Source organism: Gossypium hirsutum, chromosome A07, assembly GCF_007990345.1.
Source record: "Gossypium hirsutum isolate 1008001.06 chromosome A07, Gossypium_hirsutum_v2.1, whole genome shotgun sequence".
Lineage (NCBI taxonomy): Eukaryota > Viridiplantae > Streptophyta > Magnoliopsida > Malvales > Malvaceae > Gossypium > Gossypium hirsutum.
Genome location: NC_053430.1, coordinates 22,223,269 through 22,244,410, shown reverse-complemented (window position 1 = coordinate 22,244,410; position 21,142 = coordinate 22,223,269). Strand labels below are relative to the sequence as shown.

Sequence of the window (21,142 nt, the reverse complement as noted above, 5' to 3'; positions counted from 1 at the left end):
AACCTAGCTCTCAATCAGGATGATTAAATTGGACAGCTTGATGCAAAAAAAGATGCCCATAATATTTAATTTGAAGTAGAATGATCCACAAAGAGGAATAATAGCCCAAACTGTCCAAAACTACTTTCCAAATTAGCTTTTTTAAGCTGATTTCAATAATTAAAAAACAACCCCTAAACTTCTCCTCATAACTTATAACAACCTAATTTTCAGTGGTGTCGGAATAGTGATTCGAGATCACTAAATCCGAAAAATGAGTAGGAAATATTATTAATTTAGTGAGTATAAGTTAAATGTGAAGTTAGGAAAAATTTTGAAATAGTGAATAGTGTACTAATATATATATTAAAATAATTAGAATAAAAAACGAGGTATAGAGACCTCGGGAATTTTAAATCAAGTCATAAATATTTTTATAAATATTTATGGAGTGTTAATAAGTTAGTATTAAAGTTTTGTCAAGAAATTTTAAAGTACTGATAGCTAATTGAACAAAAACGACTAAATTGTATCAAATGCAAAATTGTGGAAAATGGTTAAATAGCTTAAATGATAAAAGAAAGAGGGTTTAAAAGGTAAATAGACCCAAGGTCTATTTGGGCTGGACGGCAAGGGCATGAAATCAGCAAGAAAATAAGGGGAATTAAGGGCAAAATTAGAAAATTGCAAAATTTACTTAATAAAGCTAGGACTAAAGTGGAATTATCTAGATTTCTCTTTATTTTTTTGCATTCTCATTAGCAAAAACACAATGGAAGAGTTCCCTTAAGCTGGTTTTTCATATTTTTACTGCAAGTAAGTTCAATTCTTGATTATTTCTTGAAATTTTTGTGTTTTTGTGACTTTTACAACTAGGTCCACTTGTTGAATTCATTAGTTCTTGATTCTATGAAAGAAATTGAAAGTTTTTATGAATATATGCTGGAAGTATATGATGATTTGGCAAGGAATTAGAGCTTTAAATTGTTTATATGCTGATTTTATTGAAAGAATTGAATAGAAAGTGAATGTTTGGGACCTAAATTGTAAAAGAGTTTGAAGTTAGTGTTTTATGTGGAAATTCTGAATTTCAATAGTTATGAAATAACTTATAATGTCTAGGAAAAGTATTAATTGAGAAAATTAGCTTAATTTGGGGGTTAATTAAGTAAGGACTGAATTGTATGAACTGTGAAATTTGGGGCAAAATGAAAATCAACATTTTGCACTAAAACAATTTTGGACAGCAGCAATAGTCTAACTTTGAAAAATCACCAAAAATTTTAGAAATCTAATTAGAGAATGAATAAAATATAAAATTAAAGCTTATTGAGTCTAATTTCTTATAGAAGAAACGTGTAAGCAATGGAATTGTAAATCATGAGATATAATAAGTTTTGTGAGACAATGTCAGAATGATTTCGGGTTCCCCTATTCTGACTTTGGAAAATCATAAAAAACTGGAGAAAAATAATTAAGGGATTAAATTCATATGTTTAAAATCCTTAAAGAGTCTATTTTCAATATAAATAAGCAGGAACATCATCTAAATCTTGTACGATGAGATAATTAATTCTTAGTGAAGAAGGGTCAGAACTGTTAGACAGCAGAACAGGGGTAACTTTAAAGAATAAAATGTACTTATTGGCTAAACCAAAAATTCTGAAAATTTTATGGTAATAAGATATGTAAGTTTAGTTTCAGGGAAAATTAGAAGATCTTAATTTCGAGTTCTGTAGCTTAAGATATAAATAATTTAGTGACTATGATGCAAATGGACAATTTTGAATATACATATAAGTAAATAGTGAAATTATTGATAATGTTACTTGTTGCATGTTATATAAATGAAGGATGTGGAATGGAGAGGAGGAGGAGGAGGAAAATATGTATGAATATTCAGCTAGCATGGCTAATTTGCATGTTTTAGGCTCATGGACTAAATTGAATAAAAGTAAAATTTTATGGGCAATTTTTTTAAAAAAATGTTAGAAATGACAAATTTGCATGAAATGGATTATTTTATTATTTAAAATTACAAAATTGAATGAAATTATTAATTTAGCTCAAGATTAGGGAAAAACATGTTTTAAGGATTAAATGAAAAGTGTTGAAATTATGGAAAATTCTGATATTTTATAGAATTCATGGGTTGTTATCAATTTGTTTGAGAATAACGGCTGGAAATAAGGATTAAATTGTAAGAATTTTATTTTATTTTAACCTAAGGATGAAATCGTCATTAATTAAAAGTTTAGGGGTAAAATGGTAATTTTGTTTAGAGCTTAGTTGAATGTATTACAACATGAAATAAATGAAAACGACGATCAAATTTCTTTATAAAGATCCGAATGACTCGAATACGAGACTTGAACGTGGAAAAGAAAAGATATCGGATTAATGAAATATCTGATAAATAAATCGGTAACTCCAGTAATACTCCGTAACTCTATTCCGGTGACGGATTCAGGTTAGGGGCGTTACATAACCTTTCTGACCCCTCCACTTTTCAAGCCTTCTAAATTTAAGCACCTAGCTAATTTTAGTAAACTAATCAACCCCTCTCTACTCAATTCATGGCTAGCCACTTGAGAGAGAAAATGAAGGTGATAAGTCATAATTTATACATATTTTATCCCATGCTTAAGCACATTTTTGGATGAATTATCATTAAATTTGCGGAATTTCATGCTCCTAAACCTTTAATTTCATGTCTTGTACTTAGGTGAGCAGAGGAGAGTAAAAAGAACGAGAAACGGGACAAAAACGGAAAAAATGGGCCAACGTGAGAAATCAACACTGCTTAGACTTACTCACACGGGTAGGCCACACGGCCTTGTCTATTTAATATATTGTAACACAGGTTAGGCCACCTCACACGGGCGTGTCCCTGTCGAGCCCAAGTCTAGTTCTATTCGGAAAAGGCCACTCTTGAGGGTTTGGAAGCATTCTAAAGCCTATATAAACACCCTAGGAGGCAGAATGAAAAGACATAGGGAGTAGGAGGGAAGGAATTACTCGAAGAAAACCGATTGATCCATCTCAGAAGCCAGATTCTCCTTCAAGACTGAAGATCTCCTTTCAAGTTCCTTTAGGGGTTTTTGGGTTTTCTTTATGTTTTGTTATCATTATTCTTTTGAGATGTTTTCTTTTACACTTATGAACTAAATCCCCTAAATACCTAAGGGGAATGAAACCTAAGACGGATCTTGTTATTATTTTCTGAATTATATGATAAATATTTGACTTGTTCTTAATTATGAGTTCTTAATTCTTGCTTTAATATTCCAGGATATTGATTCAAGTATTGATGTGCTGATTCAGAGGAGCAAAAGTCCCTGTCTAAGAGTAGATCTAGCATAATTAAGTGGAGTTGATTGCACCCCTAGACATAGGGTGACATAATTTTTCCGGATTAGGGTGAAACCTAATAAAAGAATCCATAGATCGAGTTAATGCAACACTAGGGGTTTTAATTAGAAAGAGATTTCAATTAATCAAACTAGGGTTAGACATTGTTAGTCTCGAGAGAGATAATAATATAACTTAGGGATTTCTACGGATCAAGTCAAGTGAATAAATCATCTGATTCAGAGTCAATAACAAGTGAAGTCTAGGTGGAATTTCCCTTGGGTATTGTCCAAATCAATCAATTTTTCCCAAAAGTAAATTCCCCAATTTTCTTCCTGTGCATTCTTAGTTTAGTTAATTAATTTAGATAAAACAAATCCCTTTATTTTTTAGGCTAGATAATAAAAAGAGAGTTAATACTAGTACTTTTAGTTCCTGTGGGTTCGACATCCCGATCTTGTTATAAACTATACTACTGTTCGATAGGTACGCTTGCCTTCATTATGATAATAGTTAGTTTTCAAGTACGGTCAATTATAAATTTAAAACTTATCACAAGATATCACATCAAGTTTTTGGCGCCGTTGCCGGGGAACTAAGATATTAGGAACACTTAATGTTTATTACTTTAGCCATCTATTTTTATTGCAATTTAAATTTATTTTTGCTTAAATTATTAAAATTTTCTTTTATTTTCTTCTGACAAGTTTTTATAATTTATGACTAGAAGAAACCTGTCAGGGCCTTTACTTTTTGATAGTGAGATCGAAAACACAGCTCGTAGAAACCGAAGAGAAATAAGGCGAAGCCTACGATACATAGAGCAAGGATAAGAGGAAGATATCCATAATACAACTGAGGAGATGACTGAAAATCAGAATAATCAGCTACCTTCTTTGGTTGCCGTAGATCCAATAAATCTGAATCTTGCTCCTCGTACTATGTATGATTATGCTAAACCTAATTTAACAGGAACTTAATTGAGTATAGTTAGACCTACTGTTGTTGCAAATAATTTTGAACTAAAACCTAACACGATTCAAATGATACAACAGTTTGTTCAGTTTGATGGTTTGCAGGACGAGGGTCCAAACACTCATTTGGCAAATTTTAGGGAGTTTTGCGACACTTTTAAGACCAATGTTGTTTCTGATGATGCCATTCGCCTTCAGTTATTTCCCTTTTCATTGAGGAACAAGGCTAAACTGTGGTTGAACTCGTTACCACGAGGGTCAATCACTACTTGGGAACAAATGACTGAAAAGTTTTTACTTAAATATTTTCCGCCGGCTAAAATGGCTAAGTTGAGGAATGATATCTCTTCTTTTGTGCAGATGGATTTAGAAACACTCTATGATGCATGGGAGAGATACAAGGATCTTTTGAGAAGGTGCCCTCACCATGGGTTACCACTCTGGCTACAGGTTCAAACTTTTCACAATGGCCTGAATCTTTCGACTAGACAAATGATTGATGCAGTTGCTGGCGGGACTATTAATAATAAGACACCTGAGGAGGCTTATGAATTTATAGAAGAGATGTCATTGAATAATTATCAGTGGCAAGTCATGAGGAGAAAGCCAACGAAAGCAGTCGGTGCTTTTAACGTCGATTCGGTCACCATTCTCTCTAATCAGGTAGAACTTTTGAATAGAAAAATTGATGGTTTACTCAGTTCTTCACAAGTTCACCTAGTAATGTAATGCAATGCAAGTGGAAGAGGAACGAGCAATTCAGAATACCCCCTCATGGCCATAACATGGAAAACGAGTAATTAAATTATATGGGTAATAATCTTTGACCTCAAAATAATCCTTATAGTAACGCTTACAATGTAGGATAAAGGAACCACCCAAATTTCTCATGAGGAGCCCAAGGGAATCAAAAACCACCGCCCCCTCTAGGCTTCCAACAACAACCTTACCAGCAAGAAAAAAAGCCGAACCTTGAGGAGATGATGTCAAAATTTATTTCAGCAGTGGAAACCCATTTTCAGAACACTGAAACTGCACTTAAAAATTAGCAAGCGTCGATCCAAGGACTCGAGAATAAAATTGGGCAGCTGGCTAAGATGATTTCAGAAAGACCACCAGGAAGTCTACCTAGTAACACCGAACCCAAACCAAAAAAGCATGTAAAAGCAGTTACACTAAGGAGTGGGAAAGTGTTAGCTGAATCTGAAAAGAAGCTACCACAAGAAGTTGACAGAAACAAAGGAGAGGAGGTAAAACCCGAAAACAATGATAATCCAATGCCAAAGGAATATAAACCACCAATCTCATATCCAACAAAGTTGAAGAAAGACCGCATGGATGCACAGTTTGGTAAATTTCTTAAACTTTTTAAACAACTGCATATTAACTTACCTTTTGTTGAAGCTATATCACGGATGCCTACATATGCAAAATTTTTAAAGGAGCTTCTAACAAACAAAAAGAAGTTTGAAGACCTATCTACAGTGGAACTTAATGAGGACTGCTCAGCCATACTCCAAAATAAACTGCCAACCAAACTGAAATGTCTAGGAAGTTTTACTATTCCCTTCTTAATTGGTAGTTTGAATGTTGATAAGGCACTAGCTGATTTAGACGCCAGTATTAATTTGATGCCATATAAAATGTTTAAACAACTGGTCTTGGGGAACCTAAACCCACTAGGATGAGTATTCAATTAGCTGATAGATCTGTTAAATATCTTAAGGCAATTATAGAGGAAGTACTTGTAAAAGTAGATAAATTTATATTCCCTGTTGATTTCATTGTGTTTGACATGGATGAGGATGTTGAAGTGCCTTTAATCTTAGGTTGACCATTTTTAGCTACTGCTAAGGCTGTTATTGATGTGGGTGATGGTAAATTGGTACTTAGAGTAGGTGACGAAGAGATTATTTTTAAAATTTATGATGCCATGAGATTTTCTAGGGAACAGGATGACTCATGTTATTTTATTGACTCTATTTATCATGCTACGCAAGATTCTTTTCAGGAAATCGTACATAAGGACACGATGCAACTGTGTCTTGCCCAAGGAGAGGGGGTGGATGATGATTCTGAGATAGGAACTGAACTAAATTCCAATGAAACCCCCAAGACCAGCAAAATATAAGGGTATTAAGGTAAACGATGAACTTAAGCAAAAACCTTCTATTGAAAAACCTCCCAAAATGAAACTTAAACAATTGCCGAATCATCTGGAATATGCATTCTTTGGAGATAATTCTACATTACTAGTAATTATTGCATCTAACTTGCAACCCAATGAGAAAGAAGAATTACTCCAAGTATTAAGAGAGCATAAAAGGGCCATAGCTTGGAAAATTTCTGACATTAAAGGGATCAACCCTTCTTTTTGCACCCACAAAATTTTAATGGAAGATGAATATAAGCCATGTGCACAAGCCCAAAGACGACTGTACCCCAACATGAAGGAAGTTGTTAAAGCTGAGGTAATTAAACTCCTAGATGCTGGAATTATTTACCCTATTTCTGACAGTTCTTGGGTAAGTCCAGTGCAAGTTGTTCCTAAGAAAGGAGGCATGACTGTTGTAGCCAATGAGAAGAATGAATTAATCCTAACAAGGACAGTTACAGGTTGGAGAGTTTGCATTGACTATAGGAAGCTGAATGATGCCACGAGAGAAGATCACTACCCCCTTCCATTCATGGACCAAATGTTGGAAAGATTATCAGGGCACATGTACTACTGCTTCTTAGACGGACTCTCTGGCTATTTTCAAATCTCAATAGCTCCTGAAGATCAAGAAAAGACGACATTTACATGCCCATATGGTACGTTTGCTTATCGTAAAATGCCTTTTGGATTATGTAATGCTCTTGCTACTTTTTAATGTTGCATGATGGCCATTTTTGACGAACTTGTAGAATACATCATGGAGGTATTTACGGATGATTTCCAGTTTTTGGTAACTCTTTCCATCTTTTCCTTAAAAATTTAAAATGAGTCTTAATAAGATTCGAGGAAACAAATCTTGTGCTCAACTGGGAAAAATGTCAATTTATGGTTCAAGAATGTATTGTGTTAGGACATAAAATTTCTAGTAAAGAGATTGAGGTTGATAAATCTAAAATTGAAGCCATTGAGAAACTACCTCCCCCTAAATCGGTTAAGGTTATTAGAAGCTTTTTAGGACATGCTTGGTTTTATTGAAGATTTTTATAAAATAGCTAAGCCTTTGACTAAATTACTAGAAAAAGATGTGCCTTTCAATTTCGATCGGGAATGTTTAGAAGCATTTAATACTTTAAAGGATAAATTGACCAAAGCTCCAATTATAATTGCACCTGATTGGAATTCACCTTTCTAACTAATGTACGATACGAGTGATTTTGCAGTAGGTGCAGTTTGGGACAACGAAGAGATAATCATTTTCAACCTATCTATTATGCTAGCAAAACTTTTAATGCCGCTCAAGAATACTACACCACCACGGAGAAAGAGTTGCTAGCTGTGGTTTTTGCATTCGATAAATTTAGGTCATATGTAATATTGTCTAAAGTTGTCGTTTATACTGATCATTCTTCTCTTCGCTACCTTTTAACTAAGACTGATGCAAAACCTCGACTCATTCGATGGATTTTGTTATTGCAGGAATTTGACTTGGAGATTAAGGATCAGAAAGGAACTAAAAATCTCGCGGCTGATATCTTTCCAAGCTTGAAAATTCAAGTGCCAAAGAGCTAGATGAAGTTGAAATAAATGATTCATTCCCTGAAGAATAATTTTTTGCTATATCTGATTCTAAGATACCTTAGTTTGCAGACATTGCAAATTTTTTAGCCGCTAACATTATCCCAAAAGGGTTAACACATCAGCAAAAGAAGCGATTCTTTACTAATGTGAAAAACTACTTTTAGGAAGACCCTTTCCTTTTCCGTATATATGCAGACCAAGTTATTAGGAGATGCGTTACAAGGACAGAAGCATTGAAGATCTTGGAACATTGCCACTCAGGACCGACTGGAGGACATTACAGTGGGAATAAGATCGCACATAAAATACTTGAATCAGGTTTTTATTGGCCCACTCTATTCAAAGATGCCAACAGGTATGTTACTTCTTGTGACAAATACCAAAGGACAGGTAATATCTCCAAACGTGATGAAATGCCTCAGACATATATACTTTCATGTGAAATATTTGACATTAGGGATATCGACTTCATGGGTCCATTCCCTAGTTCATTTGGGAATAAATATATCTTAGTAGATGTCGATTATATGTCCAAATGGGTTGAAGCCTAAGCTTTACCTACTAATGATGCTAGAGTAGTAATACGTTTCCTTAAGAAACGTTTCTCTCGATGTGGAACACCTAGAGCAATCATCAGTGATAGGGGTACTCATTTTTGTAACGCTCAATTTGACAAGATCCTTAAGAAATATGTAATTCACCACAGAACAGCTACCCCTTACCATCCTCAAACTAGTGGCCAAGTTGAAGTGGCAAACAAAGAGCTTAAACGTATCCTAGAAAAGATAGTAAAATCGAACAGAAGGATTGGGGGATGAAAGTAGATGATGCTTTATGGACTTATAGAACTACTTTTAAGACCCCCATAGGAAGATCACCTTACAAACTTGTTTATGGAAAAAGTTGTCATCTACCATTTGAGTTAGAACACAAGGCATTCTGGGCTATAAAATTTCTAACGCCCAATTTGACAAGATCCTTAAGAAATATGGAATTCACCACAGAACAGCTACCCCTTACCATCCTCAAACTAGTGGCCAAGTCGAAGTGGCAGACAAAGAGCTTAAACGTATCCTAAAAAAGACAGTAGAATCGAACAGAAAGATTGGGCGATGAAAGTAGATGATGCTTTATGGACTTATAGAACTGCTTTTAAGACCCTCATAGGAACATCACCTTACAAAATTGTTTATGGGAAAAGTTGTCATCTACCATTTGAGTTAGAACACAAGGCATTCTAGGCTATAAAATTTCTAAACATTGATCCCAAACTTGCAGGTGAAAACAGGTTGATGCAGTTGAACGAGTTAGATGAGTGGCAAACCAATGCATATGAAAATTCACACCTATACAAGGAAGCAACGAAGTACTGCCATGACACTTGTTTAAGACAACGCAAGCAATTTGAAATTGGAGATCTTGTCCTGTTGTATAACTCGAGGCTCAAATTGTTCTCTGGGAAGCTTAAATCACGATGGTTAGGTCCTTTCGTAGTCCAAACTGTCTTTCCATATGGCACAGTAGAGGTAAGTCACCCATCACAAGGAACTTTTAAGGTAAATGGATATCGCCTCAAACTCTACAATGGTGAAAATTTCAACGACGATAGAGAGGAGCTACGGCTCCACGAACTTCCCTAAATATACCCACAAGGTAGAGTCGAGCTTAGACTCTAAATAAGCGCTTCTTGGGAGGCAACCCAAGCCTAAATAAGGTTTAATTTTTCTTTAACTATTCATAGTTTAACTGCAAGAAATTTTGACTTTTGATAGGGTAAACACGGCCTATCCCATGGGCGTGCTTTAGGCCGTGCTCATACCATGGGCGGAGACACGGCCGTACGATACGGTCGTGTGCAAACAGAGTAAAAATTTTCCTAAAACACGAGATTGATACATTGCCACGGCCGTGTGACATGGTTGTGGGCAATCTTGTGAAAATAACACGGGCGTGCAACACGCCCGTGTCACCACCCGTGGCCAAGACTATCAAAGGAACACGGGCATGCGCATATATACACGGGCATTGGAAAAGCGAACAATATCGTGCACGGTCGTGCGATACGACCATGTGACCACACGGCCTAGACACACAAGCGTATGCTTAGGCAGTGTGGCGATTCCTCATTTTGCAATAAACACAGGCTGGACATGAGCCACATGGGCGTGTGACACAGTTGTGTGAGACCAGTGTTAGGCAACACGGCCGTGCCATTTTTTTAGACTCGATTTATTTTTATTTTTATTTATTTTTTTAAGACTCGTATTTAATATTTTTAAACTCTATCTATCTTTATGGTAATCATCGAATTATTCCCTTAATTCTCCTTCACAGTAATGTCTTCTCATTTATCCTTCAGAATCATGCCTTTCCTTCAGCTTTATCTTCAGTTCTCGCTCTAACTAATCCAAGGATTTCATCCACAATCTCAGGGCAGTTTCACTTATCTTCATCTCTTTCGATATTATATTTATATCGCTATTATATATCTTTGTACATTGAAGACAATGTACATCTTAAGTGTGGGGGGTTTATTTATATCATTATTAGAAAAAACCCTGAATTTTGTCTTATTCTCATATAACTCACTCATATCACTATTAGAATGAATTTTGATTAATTTATGATTTTTATTGATATGTCTTGAATTAAAAGATATACATTTATGCATTGATTGTTTAAACTTTAAGGAATTAGAGAATCAAACATGATAAGTTGATTTTTCAGAATTAAAAATTTTTAGGTTGTTTCCCCAAGTTTAGGTATTATCTTGAGTTGAAATTCACAAGTTTAACATCAAAAAGCCATAATTTTTGTGAGATATTGAACCTTTAGAGCATATATTATTTCTTTCATGCTCACTTTTATTATTGCTATGAGTGCATCAACATTGATTTGTTATTCTAGAACTTGCTTCGATTATACATGTCAAGACCACACCATTGATTTGATATGTCGAAATGATAAAGGTACTTAGGTTTAACCCACTTACTCCATAAAAGCCTACCCTCATAATTAACCCTTAGTGAACCCCCTTGAGCCTAACAAGCCATTCATTGATTTACCCTCAATATTAACCCATAACCCATTATTGTTGAAATCCCCTCAATTAATTTGATCCTTATTTTTGTCGATATTTGATTTGAATAAATTGCTTAGCTATGTTTTATTTTTGATAGTTAGCAAAGTTCTATGTTGACTTGTTCTTAAAAAAAAACATACATACATACATATTAGTAATAATTCTTTTTTTTTTAGTTTAAGTATTTAATTCCATATTCCTTGAAGAAAAGCTCAAATCTAGGATCTTCTAATTAGGAATGTAATTTGTCAGTTTTAGTATTTTTCTAGTTAGGTAATTTTTCAATTCAATCTCGATTCTGACCTTTTCTTTCAGCTTGTGACCACACTCCTTAACCAAAGCCATGTTACAACCCTTTAAAGCCTTTTGATTGATGTATCATCTCAATATTTAGTGGTGGAGATTTGCTTTTCACGCAAGCCTATGGTAATAACTTTTCATATTGACTGTTGAGTGCTAAATTTCCTATCCTTAAACACCTCAAGTGATTTGACTGAATCTTTAGTGAGGATGCAAAACTCTATGATATTTTGAATCAAAGATGATTACTTAGATGAGGGGAGACACCTATGTTTTCATGATAAAATGCTCAACTTGGAATGTTTGAAACTTTGATATTCTTCAAGTTGAATTTTCAATGTATGATTATTTATGGATTATTTTTAGATACTATTGATGATAATTATAAGTTGAGAAAAATTTATTTTGATTGTGAGTTGAGGATTTTGCTTGAGGACAAGCAAACGCTTAAGTGTGGGATATTTGATAAGTCGTAATTTATACAAATTTTATCCCATGCTTAAGCACATTTTTGGATGAATTATCATTAAATTTGCAGAATTTGATGCTCCTAATCCTTTAATTTCATGTCTTATACTTAGATGAGAATAGGAGAGTAAAAAGAACGAGAAACAGGCCAAAAATAGAAAAAAAGGGCCAACGTGGGAAATCAACACGGCCTGGACTTACTCACACAGGTAGACCACACGCCCGTGTCTATTTAACAGATTGTAACACGGCTTAAGCCACCCCACACGGACGTGTCACACGGGCATGTCCCTGTCGAGCCCAAGTCTAGTTCTATTCGGAAAATGCCACTCTTGAAGGTTTGGAAGCATTCTAAAGCTTATATAAACACCCTAGGAGGCAAAATGAAAAGACACAGGGAGTGGGAGGCAATGAATTACTCAAAGAAAGCCGATTGATCCATCTCAGAAGCCAGATTCTCCTTCAAGACTGAAGATCTCTTTTCAAGTTCCTTCAGGGGTTTTTGGGTTTTCTTTATGTTTTGTTATCATTAGTCTTCTGAGATGTTTTCTTTTACACTTATGAACTAAATCCCCTAAATACCTAAGGGAAATGAAACCTAAGACGGATCTTGTTATTATTTTTTGAATTATATGATAAATATTTGACTTGTTCTTAATTATGAGTTCTTAATTCTTGCTTTAAAATTCCAGGATATTGATTCAAGTATTGATGTGCTTATTCAGAGGAGCAAAAGTCCCTGTCTAAGAGTAGATCTAGCATAATTAAACGGAGTTGATTGCGCCCCTAGACATAGGGCGACATAATTTTTTCGGATTAGGGTGATACCTAATAAGGGAATCCATAGATTGAGTTAATGCAACACTAGGGGTTTTAATTAGAAAGAGATTTCAATTAATCAAACTAGGGTTAGACGTTGTTAGTCTCGAGAGAGATAATAATATAACTTAGGGATTTCTACGGATCAAGTCAAGTGAATAAATCGTCTGATTCAGAGTCAAATAACAAGTGAAGTCTAGGTGGAATTTCCCTTGGGTATTGTCCAAATCAATCAGTTTTTCCTAAAAGTAATTTCCCCAATTTTCTTCCTGTACATTCTTAGTTTAGTTAATTAATTTAGATAAAGCAAAGCCCTTTATTTTTTAGGCTAGATAATAAAAATAGATTTAATACTAGTACTTTTAGTTACTGTGGGTTTGACATCTCGGTCTTGCTATAAACTATACTACTGTTCGATAGATACGCTTGCCTTCATCGTGATAATAGTTAGTTTTCAAGTACAGTCAATTAAAAATTTAAAACTCATCACGAGACATCACATCACAAGACTCTACCATCCTATTTTTATCTGTCCCATACTAGTATAAATAGGACCCTCATTTTCCTTTCAAAATCATCTCCTCTATTTTTCATTTTCTCTTCATTTCCTCTCCACTTGAGTTCTCTTTTCTTCCCTTTTCAATCCCTATTTCTTCCTTTTGAAAAAGAGCTTTGTACAGCATTGAGAGCAACAATATTTCGGCTATATTGAGAGTACTTTGGCTTCATTGTGATGGCAAGATAAAAGAACCAAGGAAGGAGCAAGCAATTTATGCCTCGGGAACATCTAAAATCGGCTAGAGTTTCTCATTCTCTTTTTTTTTTTATCTTTGTTTTCGTTCAATCCATAAGCATGATTTAAGCTAAGTATTTATTTTTCAATATAATCATGATTGCTTAAATTCGTTGGTGTTAGAATGATCTAATTTTCATAGTTTCCTTTATTCAATTCTGTTAAAAGTTATGTGTTTTTGATCCATTTATTCATGCAAGTAAAATCACGATTAAGTTTCTTATGCATGTTTAATGTGAAAAAATGTATGAATTAATTGATTAATCTGAACAAGATTTTAATTAATTGACAAATTAGTTGTATGGTTTAATGTTTAACTGTGTATAGATTAAATCTGTAATAATACCAAAACTATTATTACCTTACCTAACCCTATAACATGATTTGTTTATGAAATTTGAAGTCTATTAAATATAAAAATATGTGAGATAGATTAATAATTGGTTAATTTAAATATTTTACTAAATTTTATTAAGGTTAAAAAATGATTAATTTAGCCATAGAATCTCTATAACATCTTTTAACAATATGAATAATTCTAAGCTAGGAAGGATGATTGTTCTAACACAAGCATGCCATTGTGATAAACTCTTAAGACTTGCATAATTTTCTGCGTTCATTAAAATTACATACTTAGATAATTTTTAGCTTATTAAATTAGTTAGTTAATTCACTTTTATTTAATTGCACTACACTTTCAACCTATATTATTTTTTTGTCACCTATTTGTTTAAGTTCTAGAACTGCTTAACAATTCCTGTGGAGACGATACTCGATACTTATCACTTTATTGCTTGTCACCGTTGTCGGAGATTGTTTTTAAAGACATTATTTGTGAAAATTATTATTTTTTGCATTTTGGTTTATTTTTGTTGAATTTAATTTAATTATTTTCGGTGTTTTATTTCAGGTGTTTATGAGTATTGATAATATTATTGACTTACTCCAGTAGATCTTAAAATTGAAAGAACATTTAGATAAAGAAGAAGACAAGTAGCTTAAAGACAGACTAAAGAAATGAATCTTAAGAATCAAAATCAAGATCAAGGAAATGAAGCTACAAATGCTCAAAATTTGATCATTGTTGTTGATGATAGGGACTAAGCCTTAAGACAGTATGTCGTGCCACTTTTCCATGAACTTAATTCGGGTATTGTTAGACCCGAGATCAAGGCACCACAGTTTAAGTTGAAGCATATTATGTTCCAAATGCTTCAGACAGTGGGCCAGTTTAGTGGGATGCCTACTGAGGATCATCACCTTCACAATCGATTATTTATGGAGGTGAGTGACTCCTTCAAGTTGCTCGAAGTTACCGAAGATACGCTAAGAATGAAGTTGTTCCCATACTCAATAAGGGACAGAACAAGAGCTTGGCTAAATTCATTACCACCCGGTTCAATTTCAACATGGCAACAATTGGCAGAACGCTTTCTACTAAAGTATTTTCCACCTAGCAAGAATGCTAAGTGGTGAAATGAGATCACTACCTTCCAACAAATGAATGATGAATCCTTTTATGAGGCGTGAGAAAGATTCAAAGAATTATTAGAAAAATGCCCTTATCAAGAAATTCCACATTGCTTCTACAAATGGTGTTCTCATTTCTAGTCTTATAATGAGACTTACGAGATTATTAAGAGAATTTCCAATAACAATTACCAATGACCAACCAACCGAATAGCTTCATCAAGACGAGTAGCTTGAGTACATGATGTGGATGCCCCCACTTCACTTGTAGCTCAGGTATCTTCGATATCTTTAATGCTTAAGAGTTTTACTGCTAACCGGTTTAATAATGTTGCAGCCCAACCATCAAGCCAATTCAAAAACATAGCTTGTGTATACTGTGGGGACAGGCACTTGTTTGAAAATTGCCCCTCAAAGCCAGAGTCCATTTATTACATTAGAAGTCAAAACCAAAACAAAAGTGGGTAAGGACCACATTCCAAATTTTTTAATCCATCATGACAAAACCACCCAAACTTCTCTTGGAGTAACCAAGGAGCTGCACCTAGTAACATATATATACAACCCAAGCATATACCCAATAGCCACAACAAATCGAACCTTCCAATAGTTTGGAGAACTTGTTGAAGGCGTACATGGAAAATAATGACACTACCTTGAAGAACTTGGAGAATCAAATGAGTTAGCTAGTTAGTGAACTCTGAAATAAGCAGCAATGCACTTTTCCTAGTGACACAGAGAACCCAAGAAAGTTGGGTAAGGAATATTGCAAAGCGATTACTCTACAAGGTGGAAGAACAGTAGAGCCCAATGTTGATGAAGTTGAAAATGAGCTCAATGATGCTCAAGATAAAGAAGAGGTTCAACCAACTGCTGAAACTCCAGTTTTACAGAAACCAAGGTAACTACTAACTTGGTCAATTCTAATAAACTAACACGTATGTTAAATGTAGAAAAATGCTACCGAAGAAAGAATGTCCAGCACAAGTTAAAATCCCCCACCATCCTACTCTCAAAGACTTCAAAAATAGAAGTAGGAAGTCTAATTTAAGAAAATTTTAGATGTACTCATGAAGCTTTATATCAATATTCCATTTGGTGGAATTTCTTGAGTAAATGTTAAACTACGTAAAATTTATGAAGGGCATCCTTTCAAAAAAATGAGACTTAAAGAATTTGATACGGTAGCACTAACGAAATAGTGTAGTGTATTCCTACAAAACAAGTTACCCCCAAGGTGAAACATCCAAAATGCTTCACCATACCTTGTAATATTGGAGAATCTTACTGTGGTAAGGCATTGTGTGATTTAGGAGCAAACATCAACTTGATACCCATGTCCATATTCAGAAAGTTGAGAATTGGTGAAGTTATACCTACAACAGTTATACTTTAGTTGACAGATCAATCCTTAGCACATCCGGAAGGAAAAATCGAGGATATACTAGTACGTGTAAATAAATTTATTTTTTCTACTGACTTTTTTGTGTTAAATTTTGAACCAGATAAGGAAGTGAAAATCATCCTAGGAAGGCATTTCTTGGCAACTAGAAGGACTCTAATTGATGTGTGGAAAGGCGAACTTACTGTACGCGTTCAAAATGAACAAGTAACATTTAATGTATTTAAATCTATGAGATTTCCTGATACTACTGACGGGTGTTCTTGAGTGTCCGAATTAGAATCTTTAGCCACAAAATGGGAACTAAATTCTATGGAGGACCCATTAGAGTGATTTTTAATTTCAGACTACTTAGCTTTCCTAGAATCTAATTCAAAGAGATTTGTTCTTCAATCTCATTTTGAATATTTGAAATTGACAAACTGAGAGCATGTTCAACCAAAATTGTTGAAATTAGACCTCAAGGTATTACACTCACATTTACAATATGTTTATTTAGGTGACGCTTCTACTTTGCCTGTGATTATTTCAGCTGATCTAACTAAAGATCAGGAAGAAAAACTGGTTGAAGTGTTAAAAAAATTGAAATGGATATCGAATGGACCATAACCAATACCCGTGGTATTAGTCCATCTGTGTGCATGCACAAGATCATCTTAGAGGATGGAAAGAAGGGAAAAATTAATGGACAATAGAGACTAAACCCTATTATGAAAGATGTGGTAAAAAATCATTAAATGGTTAGAGGCATGTATAATTTACCCTATCTTAGATAGTTCATGGGTAAGTTCGGTCAAGTGCGTGCCAAAGAAAGAAGGCATTACGATAATGGAGAATGAAAACAATGAGTTGGCACTAATCAGGACAGTTACGTGATAGGAATCTGTATGGATTATAGAAAATTGAAAAAGGTGACTCGGAAAAATCACTTTTCATTTCTGTTCTTAGACCATATGTTAGATAGACTCACAGGCGAGACTATTACTGTTTTCTAGACAAATACTTAGGTTACAACCAGATCACAATAGCTCTAGATGATCAACATAAAATGATATTCACATACTCGTATGGTATGTTTTCCTTTCGACGTATGCCTTTTGGTTTATGTAATGCTCCCACTACTTTCCAAAGATGTATGATGACGATTTTTACTAACATAGTGGAAAAGTTTTTGGAAGTTTTTATAGATGATTTTTTAGTGTTTGAAGATGCATATGATAATTGCCTAAACAATCTGGCCAAGGTACTAAGGTGATGCGAAAAAATGAACCTTGTGCAGAACTGGGAAAAATGTCATTTCATTGTACGAGAATGGATCGTTCTGGGACACCAAATATCTTGACAAAGGATTGAAATAGACAAAGAAAAAGTGGATATCATTAAGAAACTTCTACATCCAATATCTGTTAAGGTGTTAGGAGTTTTCTAGGGCATCTCGGATTCTATCGGAGGTTTATCAAAGACTTCTCTAAGATCTCTAAACCTTTATGCAAATTACTAGAGAAGGACGCAACATTCGATTTCAATTAAGAATGCTTGAAGGCTTTCAATCAGTTGAAGGGACGATTGGTCTCAGCACCGATCATGTCACACCAGATTGGGAGTCTCAATTTGAGTTAATGTGTGACACAAGTGACTTTATGGTAGGAGCAATAATAAGACAACAAAGAAACAAGATTTTTCATCCCATTTACTATGCAAGTTGGACTTTAACGGGAGCTCATCTGAATTACAGGGTAACAAAAAAATATTTACTTGCCATTATTTTTACTGTTGACAAGTTTCAATCTTATCTTGTAGGTACCAAGGTGATTGTCTTTACAGATCACTCGACAATCAAATATTGCCAAGAAAGATGCCAAGCTGAGATTGATTCAGTGGGTACTTCTACTTCAAGAGTTTGATCTAAAAATTCAAGATCAAAAAGGGGTAGAAAACCAAGTAGCAGATCACTTAGTTGAATTGGAGCAACAAGAAGAAACTTCTCTTATTGTACCCATTAATGAGACATTTCCAGACGAGCATATATTCAAGGTAAATCACGTCATAATACTCCTTGGTTTGATGATTTTCCTAACTATTTAGTTTGTGGTTTGATACCGCTTGATAAGTCGTACCAATAAAGGAAAAAGGTATACTAGAGAAGGTAGTTCCTCCAAACTAGTAAGATTTGTCCAAGAGACAAGATGATGCTTTATGAGCCCTGGACATGTAACACCCCTTACTCGAGTCCAAGACTGGAGTTGGGCATAAGGCATTACCTGACTTAAACGCATGCATTCAATCTTTTCTGAAATGTAAAAACTAGGTCAAATTAAAACTTTCCTTTCATAGTCTGTTGATTCCTAATATGCGCCTACGAGGCTCAAATCATACTTTGGAAACGGTCTGGGATTAATTTGATCGCTTATGAAAACTTTGGAAAATGTCACTTGGAACAGGGCACACGCCCATGTGGAAGGGCAACACACCCTTGTGGCCCTGTTGACTTGGCCCTGCCAAAGGCCCGTGTGGTTTACACGGGCTAAGCATAAGGGGACATGCCCGTGTCCTGAGCCCGTATGAATTAAATTCTAAATTCGAGCCTCCAGGGGTTTTCATATGGCCTGACACACGCCTATGTCCATGACCCGTGTCCATCACACAGCCATGACATGCTCGTGTCTAAAAACCTTGACATTCTGTTTCTGACGTCAGCAACAAATTAGGGGCACACGGCCAAGGCACACGCCCGTGGCCAGAGACTGTGTCCTTCACACGGCTGAGACACATGGCCATGTCTCTGCCCGTGTGTTTACTACCATGCATACTGACTTGCAAATTTAAGGTGCAGGAGACACATGGTCGAACAACACGCTCATGGGGCTGATCGTGCGTCAGACACGGCCTAGACACACGCCCGTGTGTCTACCTATGTGGACGATATAAAGCTATCTACCAAGCCTTTGCCACCTTCAAACAAAATATAATACCAACCATCATACCAAAGTCTAGCATGACATGATTTCTCGATCAAGCAACCATAACTAAGATCTCTACACATTTCACATATGTTTAAGCAACCAATTCATGCATTTTTCTATCCAACATTGAAATTCACATGGTCAACCATACCAACAATTTCTCATTCATGAATGACCTTTTTGTATTTATAAAATGACTTTCAATTTCGGCTATTTTCATGGCCTTATACAAAATGAGTCAAATCCTAAAGTAAGCCAACACATTTGGCCTTAAAACAATGTGACACTAAAACAAAATTAAAAGATCCTATACATGCCATAATCAAAATAAAAGAACTAACTATACCAAGTGCTTCAAATGATAGTGTGACTGACTTCTCCGACATAGGCAATGATCAACGAGCTATTTTGGCAGCACTATAAGAAAATGGAAAGGAAAAAGGGAAAGCATAAAGCTTAGTAAGTTGCATGAAAATAAACATCAACTATTTATCATACAACAATATGCTCATAACATTTCATAGCTTGTCCATGAATACAATAAATAGACATAAGTACAACTTACTCGTCACCATCCAATGCAATTCATATAGCATATATTGAGCCCACGTCTCATACATTTCAAGTAGGTACCTGTACCACTCACTACATGGTCATAAATTCCCTCATTTCGATATATTGAGGAATCTTCCGTTGAACTATTTGAAATATTACAGGATACTCAATAACCCCAAACATGGGATAAGATGCCGACGCTATGTCCCAGATATAGTCTTACACGGGTTAGTACATTAAAGTCGATGCCGTGTCCCAGACAGGTCTTACACTAACTTTCATATATCGAGGTCGATGCCATGTCCCACACAGGTCTTACACTAGCTTTCATCTATCGGTGTCGATGCCATGTCCTAAACAGGTCTTACACTGACACTCAACAAGTTGACGCCATGTCCTAGACAGGTCTTACACTAGCTTGTATATCCCGTGGCCGATGCATGCCCCAGACATGTCGTACACTAGCTCTCGTCTCAATATCGATGCATGTCCCAGACATGTCTTCCACTGGCTCACATACCACCCAATGTCATGGTACGAATATCCAAGTCTATTCCAAATGTTCAACCGGAGGTCTTTACTACATTAATTTCTTTACATGCATTCTCATAATCACAATCAAACAATTTATGCAGTGTCAATTCAATCATACATCATAGCAAAATAGTTGCATTATTAACATACAACTTACCTCGGATTACAAAATGTAGGTGACTAGAAGATTTATTCTACTTGCTTGGCTTTCCCCCGATCCAAGTCTGGTTTTCGTGTTTCTTGATCTAAAATAATAAAATTCACTCATTTAATCTCTAAATAAATTTAAGCAACCATAAGTTCACATTTTTGGCAAAATGACCATTTTGCCCTTAAACTTTTACCAAATGACCATTTTACCCCTAGACTTGAAAATCAATTTTTATCTAATTTATTCACGTCTTAAGCCTAGACAAACCCTTTTTAGTCTTATAGTGACCCAAAATTCCCATTATTACACAACATTCCTCTCTATTTTTGCAAACTTTACAAAATGGTCCTATTAGGGTTTTCATGAGAAGTTCTTTCACAAGAGTTGTTTACTACGCAACTAAGATTTATTTTATTCCATAAAAACTTAGCAAACATCATAAATCCTTTCATGGAAAATCCCTAGACTATCTATCATTTTGCAAAATGGTCCCCCTATTAGCTAGCTCATGGCATAAGGGTTCCAAAAGTACCAAAATTATCAAAAATGGGCATCTAAATCACTT

General features: G+C 35.0%; 2 non-coding genes across 2 annotated transcripts; both read right to left on the bottom strand.

Moving 5' to 3' along the window:
* Positions 1 to 4,631: 4,631 nt before the first annotated feature.
* On the bottom strand, positions 4,632 to 4,738 carry LOC121203903 (small nucleolar RNA R71). The gene has a single exon (XR_005898835.1). It is a non-coding gene; the product is annotated as a small nucleolar RNA R71 (small nucleolar RNA).
* A 10,231-nt stretch (positions 4,739 to 14,969) lies between these two features.
* LOC121204390 (small nucleolar RNA R71) lies at positions 14,970 to 15,076 on the bottom strand. The gene has a single exon (XR_005899315.1). It is a non-coding gene; the product is annotated as a small nucleolar RNA R71 (small nucleolar RNA).
* Positions 15,077 to 21,142: the final 6,066 nt, after the last annotated feature.